Source organism: Alligator mississippiensis, chromosome 5, assembly GCF_030867095.1.
Source record: "Alligator mississippiensis isolate rAllMis1 chromosome 5, rAllMis1, whole genome shotgun sequence".
NCBI lineage: Eukaryota > Metazoa > Chordata > Crocodylia > Alligatoridae > Alligator > Alligator mississippiensis.
Window position 1 is genome coordinate 29,181,448 of NC_081828.1, and position 20,846 is coordinate 29,202,293.

The 20,846-nt window shown below is 46.3% G+C and overlaps 1 long non-coding RNA gene across 7 annotated transcripts in view; it reads left to right on the forward strand.

The window, feature by feature from the left end:
* LOC109283562 (uncharacterized) overlaps nt 1–20,846 on the forward strand; it is a 98,593-nt gene that overhangs the window by 36,074 nt on the left and 41,673 nt on the right. The window contains exon 1 of one of the 7 annotated variants that reach the window (XR_009462367.1): nt 17,739–17,850. The exons of the other annotated variants lie outside the window; for them this stretch is intronic. This is a non-coding gene — a long non-coding RNA (uncharacterized LOC109283562). Of the gene's footprint in view, nt 1–17,738; nt 17,851–20,846 lie in introns of those variants that run through there. 7 annotated transcript variants of the gene reach the window in all.

A 20,846-nucleotide genomic window follows, 5' to 3' on the forward strand; every position in this document is an offset into this window, starting at 1 on the left:
GGGGTCATCTAGACCCAGCACTCTTTCCTGCTTATGCAGGGGGTCGGACTTGATGATCTATTGAGGTCCCTTCCGACCCTAACATCTATGAATCTATGAATCTATGAATCCTTCTACTTTCTCCTCCTCCAATTTCGTTTTGATAAGGGTCGATGTATATCACTCATTGACATAGAGCGCAACCCCTCCCCCTCTCTTCCCACTCTACCCTTTCTGTACAGCTTATAACCCTCAATGTGTACCGTCCAGTCATGGGAAGAATCCCACCAGGTTTCTGTTAGCCCTACTAAGTCGTAGGTGTTTTCTGCAAGCAGGAGTGCTAGTTCATCCTGCTTGCTCCCCATGCTCCTAGCATTAGTGTATAGGCACTTGAGCCCTGTGACTGGCGCCTTTGTTGCCCCCCGGCTCTGATGCCCAAAGGGCCCCTTATTGCTTATGTCATTACAGTTTAAAATATAATTTGCTAGTTATCAGTCTGTAATATGGAGAAATTACTATAGAATATTTCATAAAATTGGAAATTTCATAAAATTGGAAGGGTATGTTGCAAAAACAGCTGTGAAGTAAGTACTTTTCCATATCTTTTTTCCAGATACTGTATATTAAAAGACCATTAACAATGGTATTTCACAGGGGGGGGCTGTGTGCCTCTTGCTTCTCTTCAGTTTTTTTTTGTTCTTTTACATAAATCTTATTTTATTTTTACCCTGGACTGTTTCTGTTGTTGAACTAGAAACTTGGTTCTATTGAACTCTGTTCCCAGGCTTCTGAATTACACAGATTTACACCTGGTACCATCAATTCCATGGAGATTCATTTGCTGTATATGTTACCACCAGCTACAGAGCTGATAATATCCAGACACCTACTTTTCACTTCTTTAGATGAAAGGGCAACTCCATACAGTTAAATTTGACTTTTTTGCATTCTGAAACATGTAAATATAAGCCAGATGCAACGAAAAACATGAGGGACTGACATTGTATCCAGAACAAAGATTACAGTAAGATCTGCCTTTAAATTTCTATCTACTTTTCTGCTTTCTGCTTCTGGAGTTGTTCCTGCAGCAGCTGTAATCCATTGCCCTCACTACTGCCATATAAATGTACAACATATAGAGGACACTTTCATAGTACTCAGGAAGGGCTAATGCAATTCAGTGTGCTCTACTCCATTCCCAGTCAAAGCAGCACTCAGGATTTGTCTACATTGCAACAACTGCGGTTCATTTAGATTGACCAAATAGGTACCAGAAGCCGGATAGCCACAGAAATATGGAGCTCATCATGGACTGCAAAATGCAGCCAAGAAACAGGGTGAATACTTGCTTAGCTCTGTGCTACCATGGCTGCACCTCATGACTAGGACTAAGTCATTTAAGAGCAGTAGAACAAACTGAGTTCAATGAGACTGAAGAATGGACTAGATGCTGTTCTGAATAGGGTTATTTTCCTGAATCAGAGCTTGTATAGAAGGATGGGAAAGATCTGTTACACCAGATGCTGTACAAAGTAATTGAAAGCAAGTCTAATGCATTACTGAAGCTGACTAGAACTACCATTATTTATTTCCCAAATATAGTCGGAAAAACTCATTTGTTTTCATCTTTTGCATTTAAGGCATTCTTTTAACATGCATAATTTACTGCTCCTTCCTTCTCCATCAAACCTGGCAAATATCTCCAAAATATGCATTCAATTAAATGGAGCAGAAAACCAACATGATGCAATTCCAATGAGAGTTGTTTACACTTGTCAATTATTAATTAAGAGGATATACATTATACTGTGTATATCTAAGGACTCAGCGTGTTGAATCATGACAATGTAGCACATAGGCTTTGATAAGTAGAATTCCACCACCTACTGGGTTACTTTGTGTGATAGCAAACAAACTCCCTGGTGGAAAGTTTGGATGCCATCCATCGTAAGTGTTCTACATGATCAAAAGTTTAACAGTACACTAGTAGTACTTTCTAACAAGACATTCAATGATGTCAATGATCTATATTGGAAGAAGTACCTGTTATGCACTAACAATACAAATTATAAGGACTTCAACTGTACACATTTTGGTAATAGTGTCATCCCTTCTCTGCTAATCTATCCTAGCTATTTATTTGGAAGCTGATCACTATTACTTGGAAGAAATTAACTTCTCTTTTAGGGTACATTTCAAATTATTTATTTGCACCTTTCCAATTATGAAGTGCTTATTGAAGTACTTAGTTTGGAAATCTATTTCTAGGGCATTCATTCTCTAGTGCTTTTAATAGATTTTCTATTTTTTTTACCTCTTAAATTAAAAACGTTTCTACCATTTATCTTCTTCCCTAGATTATACAAGTCTTAAGGGATCCCTTTAGGTTGTTAGCTTCCCATTGTAGGGGACAGGTATCTTGCTTTAGAAATTCTATACAAGTTTAGCTTGCCATACATTTTGTCATTCATAATGATAACAGTGTTCTAAAAATAGGATTATATCATGCAGAACAAGAACCTCATCAGTTATCATTTGTATTAGTTTTCAGACAATTGATTGTAGTACTGAAGGGCAAAGATTCTCTGGAAGTGAATGGATAAATTTACTGCTCTCAATGGGATGGGTTATAATAATTTTAGTTCAGGTTGATTATCATACTAACATGGAATAGACTTAGTGGTTTGAAAGTGCAAAATAAAAAAAGGAAAAAAATACATATGTCTTCTTTCATTTGACCTAGTACAATGTACCAGTTTTGAACTCAAAATATACCTATAAATACAACTTGTAGATACATGGATACAGCACAGAAGATTTGGTTTGATGTACAGATAATGTTCCAGACACAAATAAGCCACTGTTTTGTTTATAGATATAATTCAAATTTGAACCTAGAATAATTGTGAACAACATCTAGCAGAATTTGGCTTGTGCTGTCTTCTATCATCAAATAGTTTTCCTTAGCCCACATCAGATCCAGAACCTGATGTCTATTGCATGCTGTTAACAACAAACACCACAGGTACCAAGTGGCCTGTGCAAAACTGTCTGCCAGAATAAGCCAGTCAAATGCATTTCTTTAATATTAATCAGGGCTTGTGGACAGAGATGATATATTTTATTAGACCAACAAGATTTTGCCAAAACATTTTTGCAAAAATCTTGTTGGTCTAATAAAAGATATCACCTCTGTCCACAAGCCCTGATTGCTTTTTCCTCTAGACCAATATGGCTACAACCTGGGTACCTTTCTTTAATATAACCCTTCTACATGAAATAACTCATTTTAGTAAAATAACATATATGCTGGAGTCATCATCAGCCTATGCCGAAGACTTCAGAGCATCTCTAAAGAGGTCAGCCCAAGAGGATGTTTACAATTTAAGAGTTGTTTAGCACTTACAGTATAATTTGTGCCATATGTTCTCTGATTTACAGTTCTCCAAGCAAATCATTTTCTGTTAGGCTCCGAGTACAGCAATATCCCTTACTGCAGTAGCATTTCATTTTCTGAAATAGGTATGCCCTTTTATCAAACATGTGATTTTCTTTCTATTGCAGTTCTTCATTGGCTAACAGACTCCTTGAATTAACTATCTAGTCTACAGCAAAAAATAATGATGTGATACCCTAAGTTCCATTCAGGGCCTGATTTAGTGCAATTCAATCTGTGCGAGATGCACACAAACTTAGCATACAAAAAGCTTCTGGTATTGATTTCTAGAGGAAAATTTTTGGAGACTGCTGCTAATTGGTGGGAGCCTGTAAGGCTCCAAAATTAATCTTTATGAAAACAACAAGGCATTTTGTTATAAAGTCATACTGAGACTGCAGCAGCAAACAATTAAATAATGAATCCTAGCCATTAAGTGCCAGATCCTGTTTTATCTATTACATGTGCAGAGGGCAATTAGGTATCAAAGGGTATACCTACACCTCCTCCTGGGTAAGTTTAGGCATACTACCAGGAAATAAACCTCACCCACTCGTGTACACTCTCTCTGTTTCTGGGCCAGCAAATTTGGTGAATAAATGGCTCTGTGTGGCCCAGAATGCACAAGCGGACACTGTGCTTAGATTCCCTAACTCAGGAGATCTGAGTACAGTCAGATCTGCATGCTTGGGGCTGCTCTGAGCCACCTATTCTGCAAATTTGAGGATCCAGGTACATGTAGAGCAGGTATGAGTGGGTGGGGTTTATTTCCTGGTGTCATGCCCAGTCTTACTGAGGAGGTGTAGATATACCTTCGGTGCCTAGGCATGATTCTGTTGTACCCTGCTCAGGTCTCTGAAAAGCTGTTAATGCATCAGCTTGTGTTTCTTTATGTTGGTCCCATTCCTGTTAAAGGATTGACTTTAAACACTAGACTGGAAAGGGTTAGAGAGAGAAAGAGAAGGTCACAATGGATTAATGAACACAGGATTTTAAGAGACCTAAAAATATGCAATTGATCACTTTACTGAAGCATAATAGGATCTCAAATTCCACTCCTGACATTATCATTCTTGTATTCCAGCTTCTGGTTTCCTGCATGTATTCAGAATAGGGCTTCATATACTACTGACGAAAATAAAAAGTTTTGTAAACTCTTTAAAAAAACTGTAGGATCATACAGTCGGCATGGTGTGGAAGCTGGATTCTCTTCTGGTCCACAAACCAATCAAATGGTTAATAAAGTTCCAGTGCCAAAAAGTCTTTATTACTAATGGTAGTGTGACCAAAGAAGAATTTAGCCTGAATTCCAACTCCCAAGAGTAAATTGCAGGGCCAGCAGCTAGAAACAATACATCTTGTTTAATTTATACTGAGCAAATTAGACCTATCAATAAGTATCACTTAAACATGGAACCCCTTGGTATAATTTTTCTAAAATTGCTTTTCAGACTGCAACTATGCCAACCTTTATTAAGCATAGAGAAAGCTGACTATATAGATTAGATCAACTTTAGGCATTTACATGTGACTAGTTGCACCTTAACCTCATCTGTTTGTAATAATTACAAGTAGCAGCTAACTTTAATATCAAGTGACGTCCAACCTAATAGCCCACCAAGCTAGTATAGTTGAAGCACAGCAGTTTCTATAGCCAGTAGCATACATGAAAGAGAAGGCTAGTATCATGCCAAGGTACATGAATGCTGTGTGCCCCTGGAGGCTGGGGGGGGACACAGCCACTGCCCACAGGTGGTGGTGGCAGTGTTGGTAGTGGGGGTGTGGCGGTGGTGAGCGGAGAGCTCCCACAGGCAGCCACGGAGGTGTTGGCAGCAGGGGCGGGCCGAGTGGGGGGGGGGGGGTGGCAAGTGCCAACCGGCAGTTTGCAACCACCCACAGACACTGCCGGCAGCGTCAGAGGTGGCCAGCAGCAATCAGGGACTGCCTGCAGATGCCAGTGGTGTTGGGGGCAAGGGGGGGAAGTGGCAAGTGGTAACTGCCGCAGGTGCACTGCCAATCTCAGGGGGTGCATATGCACCCGCATGCACCCTCTATGTGTTGCCAATGCCCAGTTCTATTTGACTCTCCAACCTGATGGCCTAGTACCTATCATAGTGGGTTCAACTTTAGGCAGCTTTCAACATGAAAGTCCAAAGAAGGACTCACACTCCTGGCAAGGCAACTCCTCTGACATCTTACCCAACGTCAACACACAATCTATGAAACAAATGTACCCAGAATTCTTCATCAGTACAGGAAGGGGTGTGCTCCTGTTTAAAGATATGTACCCAAAGGAGGGAAAAGTCACTCCATAACTTTTCTTTCTGCTGAACTTCCTTTACCCAGTTAATTGCAAGTCAAAATCTATATGTCATCTTTTCCAGTCCAATGAACCAAACTGTGACCAAGTTGAACTAAATTGTGAAATCCTTGCTCTGTTCAGACTGGCAAGTGTCTGTTCATGGCAACATTCCCATTAATGCCAATGAGATGATTCAGGCTAGAAAAGGTTCTATCATAGTTTCATAGTAGCTAGGGTCAGGAGGGACCTGAACAGATCATCTAGCCTGACCCCCTGCCACAGGCAGGAATGAATGCTGGGATCACAAGACCCTAGACAGGTGATCATCCAACCTCCTCTTGAATTTGCCCAAGGTAGGGGCGAGGACCACTTCCCTGGGAAGTTGGTTCCAGATTTTGACCACCCTAACTGTAAAATATTGCCTTCTGATCTCTAACCTAAACCTATTCTCCATCAGCTTATGACCATTGCTCCTTGTCACCCCAGGTGGTGCTGGGGAGAAAAGGGCTCTACCTATTTGCTGTTGATCTCCCCTGATGAGCTTGTAGGCAGCCACCAGGTCCCCCCTCAGCCTCCTCTTGCTGAGGCTGAACAGGTTCAGGTCCTTCAGTCTCTCCTCATAGGGCCTGTCCTGCTGCCCTCTCACCAAGTGGGTGGCACTCCTCTGAACCCTCTCCAGGCTGGCCACATCTCTTTTGAAGTGCGGTGCCCAGTACTGGATGCAGTACTCCAACTGCGCCTGACAAAAGTCCCATAGAGGGGGAGTATCACCTCTCTGGACCGGCTTGAAATGCACCTTTGGATGCATGACAAGGTATGGCTGGCCTTGCTGGCTGGCATTGGCAGCTCATGTTCACCTTGGAGTCAATAATGACTCCAACATCCCTTTCTGCCTCTGTGCTTTCATGAAGGGAACTCCCCAGCCTGTATGTATGCTGTGGATTCCTTCTCCCAAGGTGCAGCACCCTGCATTTGTCTACGTTGAACCCCATCCTGAGAACTCCCAGACTTTTCCAACCCTTGCCTGGAAAGCTACCTTTTCAATTTTTCCTTTCTGCTACAGATCCTGGGAGGTGGGACTGGACAGGTTGTCAAGTGTTTCTTATCTCTTGCTCTCCACCAAACCCACAGTCCCATGCCTCAGTTTCCCTGCACGCCTCACCTGCAGAGTCCAAGCCTGTACTTTCTACTGGACAAGCTCGGCATGATGGTACCTAAACAGGGGGTGACCAGGTATGTGAGGGTGGCAGGTGCTACTTCTTCATTCTGAGAATTGGTTGCTTTGGGACTTCCCACAGTCCCTGCCTCACACTGTGGCTTTAAAAGGACGTTCTGTAGAAAGCCACCCAAGTGCCTTGCATTGCCAGAAACTGAATATAGATGTACACACAGGATAAAATCTGCATCACTAGCTGCAAGGAGTGCCGCACAGGGTGCGAGGAACAATTAACAGTTAACAGATTGATTTGCTTCACACTGAGCATGGAATTGACAGCCATTCCGTTCTATTAAGTGCCCATGGTGCAATAGCTGTTCCCCCCCCTCCCCCCCAACCACCCAGCAACTGCTAAATGTTTATTCTTCTAGGCACAGTTACCCACCCGCCACGAGCAGGGGCCACAAAGTTCCCACCTGTCCCCCAGACACCCCCTAAATATGTCTGGGACCCCAGTCTAGGGTCCTGAGCAAGGAAGTAAAACTGACAGAGGCTTTCTACTTCCTCACTCCTGCAGACTGTGGTCTCTGTAGGTAGGTCTCTGTAGGTCTCTGTGGTCTTTGGGCAGTCCTGGTTGCATCCCAGAACAGCCCCACTGCCCTGCATAGGTTTGGCGGGGTGGGGGAGGGAATGAGGAGCAGTGTAGTCTGGGATTCCTGGAGGACTGAACAGACAGACAGTAGGCACAGAATGCTCTGTATCTACACATAATATTGAAATGGTTCATTTTCCTGGGGTGATTTTGAAACGTTCCAGGAAGTTTCAACCAGTCTAAAGTGGGGATGGGGCAGAGGACACTTCAATCAGAGTGACTCTGAGACCCACTCTAATTAAAGTGCCTGGAGCATCTCGTGTATCAGCATCCTCTGGGGCTATCATGTGTTTCTGGGAATATTGTACATTTATCTCTTCCCCTCTCACACCTAAATTGTAGATACCTTGTGACACTTTATTTACACAGAAAATGGAGGTAAGAGCCTTCTGTATCATTAACCTTCTTAAATTGCCTGCATGAAAGCAATACTTCATGTCTAGTTCATCCCAATCAGGCTGACAGCATCAGTGCTATGGTGCTGAGATTAATTTGTTGGTATTGCTATCTAAAGGTCCGCCTTTAGATTAGTCTTCCATGAAACAGAGCACTGGCAACTAAATCATCTTTCTATACCTACCATAATCACAAAGCCCTGGCTGGAATGATTTAGTTGGGGATGGTCCTGCTTTGAGCAAGGGGGTGGACTAGATGACTTCCTGAGGTCCCTTCCAACCCTATGATTCTATGATTCTAAGTGCAGCCAGAAAGTTATTGCTCTTCTACAGTAATTAAGGCATTAGCAGTCTGAGTAGGCACGCTTCATTGTCCTGCACTGATAGTGGGGCGTGCCGCTAGCACTCATGTCAGTTGATGATAGAGACAAAAAACTTTCATCTGTGCTACCTGAACCTAGTCCTTTGTAATATATTGAATGTATATACGATTTTCTAGTTTCGATTTTTATAATGTTAAGTGGTTCTCACTATATTTAATGCTCACTCCACCACCCTAGATACTGTTTATTCCTAATCCTCCTAAAATAGGCCAGTTCTTTGCATTGTTCTTGCTGCGGAAAGCAGCTGAAGAAACTTTTGATTGACATTCTCCAGAATGCCTACTGAGAGCTTTGTTATACAAGAAGGAACTTATTTTTGTGCTGATGCTTTCATTAGCAGTGTTGGTGAGTTAATTAAAACAAGATCATGTATTGACTGGTTTGTGCCAACATACAAATATTTTTTTTTAGAATGAAAAGAAACAAAATCTTACCTTGAGGCCTTTTATTTATGGCCCAGTAATAAATGTGGGAAGAGCTGCTGAAAACACGATTCTATGGAAAATTATCTCCAGATATGAACTGTAGTTTATTTCTTTTGTATTTTCTTTTGCGACAACAATAGCATTACTCATCTCATGTGAACTTGGTATCCACGACACAATCCAACCTGAAAAAGAACCTAAAAGAAGTTTGTGTGGCTTCATTTACATTTATTTTGTTTATAGAAGGCTGAGCACTGAATTTAAAGTCTATGGAAATATGAAATTGGATAGTTACAGCTGAAATACTGGAAGACTCTGAGGAATTATTTTCCCATAGACCCCCACCACTGGAAGAAAACAGAACTGAATGGAGCTGAAACAACTGGGCTATGTTTTCACTAGGAAATAAAACAATGTGAGCTATTGGATAGGTCACTGGAAAAGGTGCCAAGAAAACTGCCTATCTCTGCTGTTGACCTACCTGCATGACATTGGGTGCACCACCTTACCTCCATCTGTCTGTTTCCCATCTACCTTTTCCTGTCTTGTCTAGTTTGATTGAAGACTTGTTAGGACCGTCAGGTACTGTATGTCCTAGGCCAGGGGTTTTTAACCTTTTTCTATTGTTGCACCCCCAGATGGCTGGATGCGGAGCAGTGTGTCCCTGGCCGCTGGCGGGGGGCTGGCGTACAGCTGGACGGAGGGCCAGGCTGGGGAGGGGCATGGGGGGTGGCCAGATGCGGAGCAATGGCAGCCACTGTGTGCAAGCATCCCTGACCCCCACATCTGGCCAAGTGCTCCTGTGGGGTGGGGGAAGCTTGCATGCGGTGGCTGCCCACATGTACCCCTTACAGCCTGCTCAAGTACCTCTGGGGATTCCCGCTGGTTGACAACCCCTGTCCTAGGCTTTAAGTTTATTAAAATGCCCTATTATTGGTACTAGCATTACAGGTCAACTGGTGATAAAGAAGAGCAGACTAGGTGCATATTTATAATCTTGCTAATTATGGGAGACAGTGGCCATGTCTACACATACATTTGCTGTGTGGTGGATACTCTAGAGTAAATAACTCTAGAGTAAACCCACCCCCAGCAGACATCTACACGTGTAGGGATGTAAGAGTAGATTTCCTGCTCATGGCAGCAGTCTACTCCCACCCTGGGTGGCACTGCACTGGCCCCGTCACCACCAAGGGGAGCTGGAGGCTCCGGCCACAGCTGCCAGTGGCTGGTGGCCATTTTTAAAAGACAGCTCTGCATGCTGTTCCTGGTCTACCAGCTTTCCTGGCCCAGAGCAGTATGCATAGTGTAATTCAGCATGCAGTGGCTCTGTCACTGCAGCCTCTGCCCACCGCACCATGCCTGTTCCAGCCTCTGGGTCTGGGAGTGACATCCGCCACCCCAGGCTCCTGCTGGCCACCATGTTCACTCTGCTGGCCCACTGCAGGGACTGCCACCTGGCCCAGGTCAGTCTTGGCCTTGGTGGCCCCACTGTATAGTATAGCCACCTGGCCTGGCTCACTGCCATCCCAGGTCCCCTGCCACTGTGCTGCTACCACCCAGGCCCCATGCTGCTGCTCTTATCCCACTGACATACTCCTGGTAGCCACCACCAGGACCATCCACACACTCCTGGGTGTCCAGCTCTGCTATCTCAATGCCTGCCCAGCCAGTCAGGACTGGTGGCTACACATTGTCCAGACCACCTGGGATGACAAGCTGTGGCTTGAGTTGTTCCAGATGACCCAGACTACCTTCCAGGACCTACTTGAGCAGCTCTGGCCAGACCTGGAGCAGCAGGCTACCACCATGCAGTGGGGCCCATCTCTGCAGACACCCAGCTGGCCATTGCCCTGCTCAAGCTGACCATGCCTGCCAGTCTCCGCTATGTTGGCACCTCTTTGGTATGGGCAAACAGTATCATAGCAAAGAAGTTTGGCACCCAGGACAAAGCCTGCAGCAGCAGCCCGCCTTTGCCCTGTGCACAGATCTGCGGGGGACCCCCCTATGCTTGCCCAGGAGTGCACACAGCAGCAGGAACTGCCCTCCCCCCTTCCCCATGATCCCTCAAACAAGCTACTCGCAGCTCCATCCTGCACCCCACCTCAGCTGGGCAGTGCCTATTGGTGCCCCTTTGCTTTGGCATCTGGGGTGGTTGTCCCACTCACCCTGCCCTGCTATGGTACTGTGGGCAAGGCAAGGACTGGGGATGCCATTCTGGAGGTGTGTGGTGCCCTCCAGGATGTGCTGGGGCACACCGTGCTTCATGTGCATGACCCCCTGGTGACTGTGGAGGGGTTCCCATGTCCTGGGCTTCCTCAGTGAATCGGGGCCCTGGACAGGACCTATATCCTTGTCACCAGCCCAGCCCACAGCAACTGCCCCTACTACAGCTGGGGGTGCTTCCATTCTGTCATGCTCCAGGCTGTCATCGACCACTGCAGCACCTTCATAAACATGAGTGCTGGCTGGGCGGGAAGTACCCACAACACCCACATCTTCCATAACTCAGCCCTGCCAGCCTTTGTGGAGAGTGGGTGCTTCATGCCAGGGGTGCTGGACCTCCAGCTGAGTGCAGTGGTGGTCCCACCCCTCATTGGGGACACCACCTACTCGCACCTCTCCTGGCTCATGTGGCCCTACACCAGCCAATTGGACTCTGACCAGGCACACTTCAACCAGTGCCTGGGCTGGACCCACACACTCATGGAGTGCACCTTCAGCAGCCTCAAAGGACACTGGTGCACCCTCACTGCCTACCCTTAAGGTCGCCGAAGCCAAAATCCCCCAGATCATTGTCACAGCCTATGTGCTGCATAACATCCAGGGGGAGCTGGAGGAGGCACAGCGGGTAGAGGATGCCTGGTACCAGGAGTGCCATGTGTTGTGGCACCAACAGTGGTAGGCTGCTGCCCCAGAGCCACTCACCTACAAACAAGAGCCAAGGTATCAGGTGTGAGAGGCCCTGGATGACCACTTCCTCCTGCACTTCCTGATGTAGCTTACCTGGGAAGCCACCCACAGACCCACACCCCACCATGCACTCCCAGCACCACACTCACTGTGGACAGTTTTCAGAAAGGCACTTTATTCCCCTCCACAAATACAGACCCCCCCTCCTCCATCCTCCTTCCCCAACAAAAGAGATCCTTCCCCCCTCTTCCGAGAACCCCTTCTGCTCCCCCCTCCCCACAAAGCCCCTTCACTACCTACCTCACCCAACACTGATAAAGCACCTTTTTTACCATGCAGACTATGTACAGTGATGTGTGTGTGTGCACTCCTGGGGTGGGGGCCAATGGGGCATGGGTACCTATGGGGTGAACCCCTGGGACAGATGCCCAGCATCTTGGCCTCTGGCTGTACCTCTGTGGGTATGCAACCCATGGCAAGGCCAGCAGGCAGCGGGGTTTGCCCAGGGGCAACAGTAGGTGCTGCTCTACCAGTGTACTCATCTCCTCCACCAGCAGGGCCTGTGCATGGTCCTGGCCTCACTGCAGGTGGGTCCTGCTCCAGGGCCACATGGAGTTGGGGTGAGTGGTGGGGATAGGCCCAGGTGGGGGGAGGGGGTGACACAGGACACAGGGTGGGGACTGGGGCAGGGGCTCCTGGACAGTGGAGATGCCACTGCACCTTAGCTCAGGCCACCGGGGGGGCCTGCTTCTGGGTGGCAGGTGGCTGCCAGGGGAGTCAGGAAGAGCTGTGGCCAGGGACAGGGCAGCAGGCAGCACAAAGGCAACCACCAGGGCCAGGATGGTATCTAGCACCCAGCGGTCCTTCTCCATTGCCTCCACTGCCCCGGCCACCAGGACAGCCTGCCACTCCAGGCCCTACACATGTCTCTCCTCCAGGGCCAGGAGTCTGGCTTGGAGCTCCTGGTCTTCCCAGTCTCTTGCCTCCTTGGCACCAATCCTCTGCCTCCTCACAGGCAATGTCCTCCATGTGCCATATCCATAAGTCTGCCAGGCACTCCTCAGCCATGGTGATCAGCTGGTCTAGCAGCTGGGTCCTTCACTGCTAGAGCCGACGCATCAGTAGGGCCCTTGCTGAGGCTGGCAGCGACCCTGATGGTGTATTCTGACTGCCAACTGCTACTTCTATCCCACATGCAGCTGCAGGGCCTAAAGAGCCAGCAGAAAGCTTGCTTGTGAGAGTTTGCAAGATTTCTGAGATAAGATGTTCTGTACCAAGGGACTGTACACTGTCCAGCCTCAGATAGGGGGTTGTGGAGGGCCCATGGTAAGTCAGCTGAGGAGGACCTGGCTGAGCCAAGCCCCACATCCCTTCTCACTCTGCAAGGGCCAGTGAGCCACAGGCAGCCAGCCTCCCCCACTCTGTTCCCAGGCTGGGACAGGCCTGGCTCCTGACAGCACCTGCTGCCAGAACTCTAGAGCCACTCCCCTACCCCTTCTCCTCCTGCAGGCCAGCCTGTTTCCTCTGCTGCTGCCAAGCAGTACTCCAGCTGCGGCCTGACCAATGGTGCATAGAGAGGGAGTATCACCTCTCTAGACCTGTTTGTGATGCACCTACTTATGCAAGAGAGGGTGAGGTTATCTTTACTTATTACCTCATCACACTGGTGACTCATTTTCATTTTGGAGTCAACTATGACTCCAAGATCCCTTTCCACAGTGGTACTACTTAGAATGGTACGTCCCAGCCTATAGGAATGTTGATGATTCTTCCTCCCCAGGTGCAACACATGACACTTATCCTGGTTAAACTACATCTTATTCTATTTGGTCCATTTCCCCAGCCTGTCCAAATCAGCCTGGATTCACTCCCTGCTGTCTAGTTTGTGTACCTCCCCACATAGTTTGGTGTTGTCAGCAAACTTGGGCAGGGTGCTTTCTACTCCCTTGTCCAAGTCACTAATGAAGATATTGAATAGTACTGGTCCCAGGACAGAGCCTCGGGGGACTCTCCTGCCTACATTTCTCCAGGTAGAAACTGATCCACCCACCACCACTCTCTGGGTGCATCCCATAAGCCAATTTTCTACCCACCAGACTGTGTAATAATCTACATTGCAACTGTTTAGTTTATTTATAAGAATTGGGTGTGACACTGTGTCAAAGGCCTTTTTAAAATCTAAGTAAATAACATCTAACTCTATTCCTTCATCCAAGCATTTTGTAACCCAGTTGTAAAATGAAACCAGGTTAGTCAGGCAGGATCTGCCTGCTATGAACCCATGCTGATTGGCCCTTAGCATCATTTTACCCTCTGGTCCCCCACAAATGTAATCCTTAACAATTTTATCAAAGGTCTTGCCAAGGATAGAGGTGAAACTAACTGGCCTATAGTTACTCCTCCTTCCTCCTCTTCTTGAAAGTAGGGACCACATTGGCACTTTTCCAATTCTCTGGGACCTGTCCTGAGTGCCACAAGTGCTCAAACAGTTGTGCCAGTGGCTCCACTATGACTCCAGCTAATTCCCCTAGTACCCTAGGATGAAGATCATCAGGACCTGTTGACTTAAATACATTCAACTCCTCCAGGTGCCCTTGTACTAGGTCAGCATGAACAGTTGGTGGGTTGGTATCTATACTGGGCTTACCTAAGGTCCCAATGGGATGTGTATTTGTATTCGTGTCCAGGAACACGGATACAAAGAAATCATTTAGATGCTCCACTTTGGCCATCTGATCTATTACCAGTTGCCCTAGTTTACCCTGAAGGGGCCCTAAGTTACCCTGCACCTTCTTTTTGCTTCCTATGTACTTAAAGAATGACTTTGTTATCCTTAACTTTTGCTGCCAGCCTTATCTTCATTTCCGCTTTGGCTCTCCTTGCTGTTTCCCTGCAAGCTGGAGCCAAGCAGGTATACTCCTCCTTGGTGGCAGCTCCCTGCTTCCACAGCCTGTAGGCCTCTTTTTTTCCCCTCTGGGCTCTCCTGAATTTCCCTGCTCAACCAAGAGGGTTTCTTTGCTTTTTTGCCCCCTTTTATGTGTACTGGAATGGTCCGTTTCTGTGTCTGCAGGATTAGTCCCTTGAGAAATGCCCACCCTTCCTGGACTCCCATCTCTCCAAGGCTTTTACCAGCCAGTCCCTCCCTAACTAATCTCCTGAGCTTGGTGAAGCTGGTCTTCCTGATGTCTAGCACTTCCATCCAACTAGTTATCTTCTCCTACTTTCTCTAAACAGTGAACCCTATCAATAGGTTACCTTGCACCTGCAGATTCTCCACTAAGTTGTCCCCTGTAGCCAGTACCAAGTCTAGTAAGGCATTTCCCCTAGTGGGAACATGTATCTCCTGCAATAGGTGAAGGTCCTGTAAGGAGGTTAGAAATTTTCATGAATGGACAGACCTGGCTGCTTGTTTCTCCCAGCAGATGTCTGGGAAGTTAAAGTCACCTATGATGACCAGGTCCTTTGAGCGCACTGCCTCTGAGAGCTGTCTTGAGAACTCTAGGTCTAACTTGTCCCCCTGGTGTGGGGGTCTGTAGTAGACCCCCACTACCAAGTCCCTTTCACCCCGACCCCCATGTAACCTGACCCATAGTACCTCAATTTGCCCTTCTTCCTGGCCCAAATTAACTACAGAAGATGTATATTACTCCTTAACATAGAGAGCAATGCCCCCCCACCCTTTCCCCCATTCTGTCCTATCTGTAAAGCCTGTAGCCTTCAATGTCCACTGCCCAGTCATGGGTAGGATCCCACCAAGTTTCTGTTAGCCCAACCACATTCTTTATTTGCAAGCAGGAGTGCAAGTTCCTGTCTACACCACCCAGCACAGGGGCATGGTGCAGACCTGGCAGCGGTGTGGTGATGTGGTGTCAAGAAGCAGTGCCAGGGTGCAGGCAGGCTGCTGCGGCTGACCAGAGGCTGGCTGGAGGTGGCCCAAGGCCCAAGCATCCTTACAAGCTTTTAAGAACCAGGGGCTGGGGCAGGCAAACCTCAGGCCCTGGGGCTGAGTTGCAGGTGGCCCCCTGGTGGTGGGGCTCACTGGGACCAAATTTGCTCCTGGTCAACATCTACATGTGCATTACTGTGCGGTAACTACTCATGAGTAAATGTATACATGTACTTACAGGTAGCAAATTTACTTGCAATTAGAGCAAATTACTGCACAATAAGTGTCTGCACGTGTAGATGGTGATGCTTACTGCACAGTAATTTGCATTACTCTTGAGTAAAGCATCTTGCGTAGACATGCCCACTAAAATGAAGAAATATTCTCAGGTGCAGATATAAAAACTGAAATGCTTCAAATACTTGCAGACATATAGCCAAGTTCTCTTGAGTCACACTAGCACAGCTCTATTGGAAGCCAAAGGTTTGCAGCAGCATAACTCAGAAGAATAAGTACACACACTAGTTATATCATGTAGGTAAAGTAGAGATTAAACTTTAGAACTGTGACTATTAATACAGTAATCAGTAGATAATTGGTATTACCTGTTACTATTGAGGTTTCTTGTACTCTCGCTGAAGAAGGGTAACTTGAGTCCAAAAGTCATGGGTGACTGGTGCCACCTTAGGGGGGCACATGCTCCCCCTGCAGCCAATCTCACCGACTGGGGAAGGAGTCCCCTCCATAACAAAACTTACCATCTAGTGAGTGGCGACAGCCTACATCCAGCACTCCCACTCCCCGGCCAGTACTTGCAGTGGGGGCACCGGAGATCCTGCCTGCCCCCCTGCCCATCACCTAAGTAGGGAGCACGGCTGACCAAGGGGTGCACCAGTGCTCTCAGCATATGCACCCCTGTGCACCCCTTATGGGTCACCACTACCAAAAATACATCTCTCTCAAAGGACATTGAATTTTGCATTTGTAAATATCAATTAGCAAATGTATAGGCCAGAAACTTTACCTTTGATTTACAAAAACAGAATAATTTGATGCCCTGGTCAAAGTACAGTATAGAAGCATAACATTCAAAACTGTAATCCAGTATAATTTTACTGTAGTCTAATTTTAACTGCCTACTGCAAATGTGCATATACCTTTTAAATGTGTCTCATTTAAAAATAGAACAAGAACACTAACCTAGTTTTAAACATAATCCAGCTGGCATCTAACATCTTTGAAGTAAGATCCTTAATGATATTACTGAAATCAACGCGTCTCTCTAACTGTTAATTATGCTTTCTTTTATCCTGTGGTCCACAGACTAGAGAATAAAAGTTTGGATAATAAAATAAAGGGAACATGAAAGGGTTTGCTTTGATCTGGAATTCTTCCCATGAGGATGAGATCACAAATACTTCATTATGTTTTATAGACTGATAGAAGTTCAAAGCTGACAACAGACAGAAATTGGTTATAACCCATTGGATTAAATATGTACCATTTTATCAAATATCATTACTTGGTATAATAGTTTTTGGAATAGTACAGATTTAGCTATGCAAAATAGCAAGGATGGTAATCGTATAGAAAATATGCCACTGAGTGGTTTACTAACATGCTTAAGATTGTTCTGTCCAGTCACCCTTTACTCACCTGCAAGCCTGTGGGTGTAACAGTGATTATTTTATTACCCAACTAGCAGAAACTAAACAAGAAACAAACAAAAAGCAACAGCCCAGGAACATTTTAAAACAATAATAGGACATTTCATCTATTATAAAACTCATTATAACTGTTACCTACAAGACTGAGGTGGGACAGAACAGGAAGTGAATGAGCAACCTTTCTGGGACACACAGGAGGAAAGGAGTTAGCTGGTATGACTGGCCTGGTTATATTACTTGAAACTAGTTAAAGAGATTCATTCCATACAGTTATGCATGGTAAGATTCAAATTGACCAAAATCTGAGTTCTCTGGGCAATAGAAAGGAACAGTGAAGAATGATCAGACTTAAATGGTGAAACAGACTAAAATGGTATGCCAGAACAGCAAGGTGCCACCTCTTTGTGCTTTTCAAAAAGATAGCAAGGGCTACACATCTTGCATTACAAAGCAGAGAGGAAGGGTCATATAAATAAGAGATTCTGCTGCCATGCTTCAGTGTTCACCAGAAATTTCTCCCTTTGCTCATACTAGCAACTATCACCTCCTACCTGGAATCCTTCCACTGGATAAATTCATACAGCCATGTTGTGGGAAACTGCAATGGAAAACTCAAAGACATGGGCTAGTCTTTCTTTGAATTGGAGCATTTATGGGTAGGTGCCTTTGACCAGATTGTTAAAACATATTAATAACAAAATCACCCAGGAACCTGCCCAGTGGCAAAGTGTAGTGAAAACAATGGCAGCAGAACACACAGAGGTACAGAGTCAACCATCTCTATTAACTTTGGTCAGATGGGCAATTTTTTGGACACCAGCGAGGTAGTGACCTAGTGAGAGAAGAGTAGATGGCAGCAGAAACCTGTGGTTAGCCCTCCTTTCCTCTTTCTGCAGTGTTTCAGCAGTGGGGACTTTGGTGGTGAGGGGCTTTGCCAATGTGGTAACAGCACTGCAGAGGACAGTAGTGACTGCTGTGGTGATACTGGCATAGACTTAGTTGGAAGTGGACTGTGTTCAGAACTAAGTTCCATTAAAGCACCCTTTTCATTCCAAAACTTTGCCAACCTCTGGCCTAAACCACGATTCTTTCAAAATTCTGGCTATGAAGCAGCATATAAATATTGTAATTGCCTGATTTTCTCCACATTGAATGGCACAAGGGCGATATCTAACAGTAAAATTCAATTATTGATTGCCTCTCTAGCTAAGTAAATTCTATGGTGCCCACAAGCCTATTATTTATAGCTAGTGATTGAGAATACAGTGGCTGGTTGCAGAAAGGGACTGGAACTAGGGATAAAGACTGAATCCAACAGAGAAGCAAACATGAAGCACCTCTCACTTATAACACTAGAAAGCTACCTGGTACTACTAGTACTCTTTCTGAATATTTTGCACCCCCACCTATCTCTCTCATTTATCTCTGGCTGCCTCTCGTGAAACATTAGCAGACTTGTTGCTGTTCTCTTCTTGATCTAACAAGACACAAGCAGGCTTTCTCCCCACATCATAAATCGGCACTGCTGTGCCTACAACCAAATCCAGAAGAGACTTAAGGGATTTAGGGGCCTAAACACGATTTATGCTCTGAAGTGCCTGTCTTGTTAAAAGTCAGTGGGATTTAGTCTTGAATATATTACTGTAACCAATTTTGATTGGTTACCTTAATATCCTTTTCTATTGTTAGCATTTTCTTTAAAGGAATGGAAGATCCAGAAGCTATGCAGTCATGGATAAGCTACTTTTACAATGCTGAGATCCTAATCCCCTCCCAGGAAGACTGGCAGGCAGCTTTAATCTGTCTCATACCCGTTAAACTATCAGGCAAGGATGGCCCTACCAGGAGTTATACAGTAAAAGCTGTGCTATCTGGCATCTTACAAGCTGGCATGCTCTGCTAACCAGCATGCCGGCTTATAAGATAAAGTGAAACCAGAAGTGCTCACTGCAGCACTTCTGGTTTCTCTGAGCCCCCACAGCTGGGGGCAAAGCAGCCTGCACTGCTGAGCCCCCATGGCCCGGGGGCATAACAAGCCATGCAGGGCTACGTGGGGCCTGCCTCCCTGTCCCGTGGGGCCCATAGGGCCTGTGGGATGGGTGTTGACGTGGTGCGAGGGATGGCGATGATGGCAGGAGGGATGGCGGGAGGGGCGGAGGGATGCCTCAGACGCAGGAGGAGAAGCAGCGGCCAGGGCTGCTCAATTAACCGGCATATTTTGTTATCCAGCATCCCCCATTCCCGGGGGATGCCAGTGTGGCAGAAATGCCACCATCTGTGTCTCTCTCCAGAAATCTGTCCCTGTCAGCTTGGGACACTGGGGTCCAATTCCTAAGGGAGGGGGGATTTTCCTCCCTGCCTACGTGACAAAAGCCTGGTACCTAGGGTGTGGTCCCTCTGGTCACCTGAGTGGGGGAAGGGAAAAGCCCCTGCTCATCTGTCCAGGTAACCAGTGATACTTTTTAAATTGGTTGGCTAATTGCCAACATGGCTGGCTTCTATTGAACTGGGCTGATGAGGTCAGAAAGGCTATATAAGGGCCTGGTCCAAGAAGAAGGGGGAGAAGTCATTTTTCCAGCATGGCACAAGCATCAGGACACAGGGAGAGAGTCTGATCCATTTGAAACGCTCTCTCTTTGGAACTCTCCCCTTGGGTCAGCCCCTTGGGACAGCGGACTAAGGGAGACTATCCTTTTTGGCCCCCAACTTGGGAAAGTGCCCCAAGCTCTTGTATTGGGTTGAGTACCCATAGGACTATTAGGCCCGTGTTTCCCCGAGGACACAGGACCCAGACAATCCCTTCTCGGGGTGGTGGCAGCACACATTAGGCCTGGACTCCATGGTGGGGCTCAAAAGGGGGTCTGCCAGGGCTTAGGTGCCCCTGGAGAAACATGTGGAGTTTGGAAGGTGGACGGACGTGGTGAGGTGAGAGGCTTAATGCAGGAGCTCCCCCTACTGGCCCACCATAGCCAGATAACAGAGCTTCTACTGTTCTAAGAATATAACTCCTAGTATAACTTAAGCATGACTCTCAAAGTCATAGGAGCATGCAAACCTTTCCTCCAGATGAGGGTACAATCCATGGGGAAGGAACTTAGTATTTAAATGCAACTGTTCTACAAAGAAAAGATTCTCATCTTTAATGCAGCCAATCAGGTTAAATTCAGTACTAGATTCCTAGCCCAGACCCCTGCTCAAGTCAGGAGCATCCCTGACTAAACCATCCTGGCCAAGTGTCTATCTAACCTGCTCTTGAAAACTTCCAAGGATGAAGATTCCACAGTTTCTCTAGGTAGCCTCTTTTAATACTTGATCACTCCCATAGTCAGAAAGTTCTTCCTAATCGTCAACCTAGATTTTGCCCTGATGAAGCTTGAGGCCATTGCTCCTGGTCCTGTTCCCTACGGCCATGGAGAAAAGCCCACCTCCATTCTCTCTATAGCTGCCCTTTGAAGACTATTATCAAACCCCACCCAGGTCTTGTGTTCTCCAGACTAAATAACCCTAGTTCTTTCAGCCTGTCCTAATGAGTCAGTCATGCTTCCCAGGCCTCTAATCATTTTTGTTGACTCTTTCCAATTTGTCCACATCCTTCTTGAAGTGTGGGGCTCAAAACCGGATACAATAATTGAGACCTCATCAGTGCCAAACA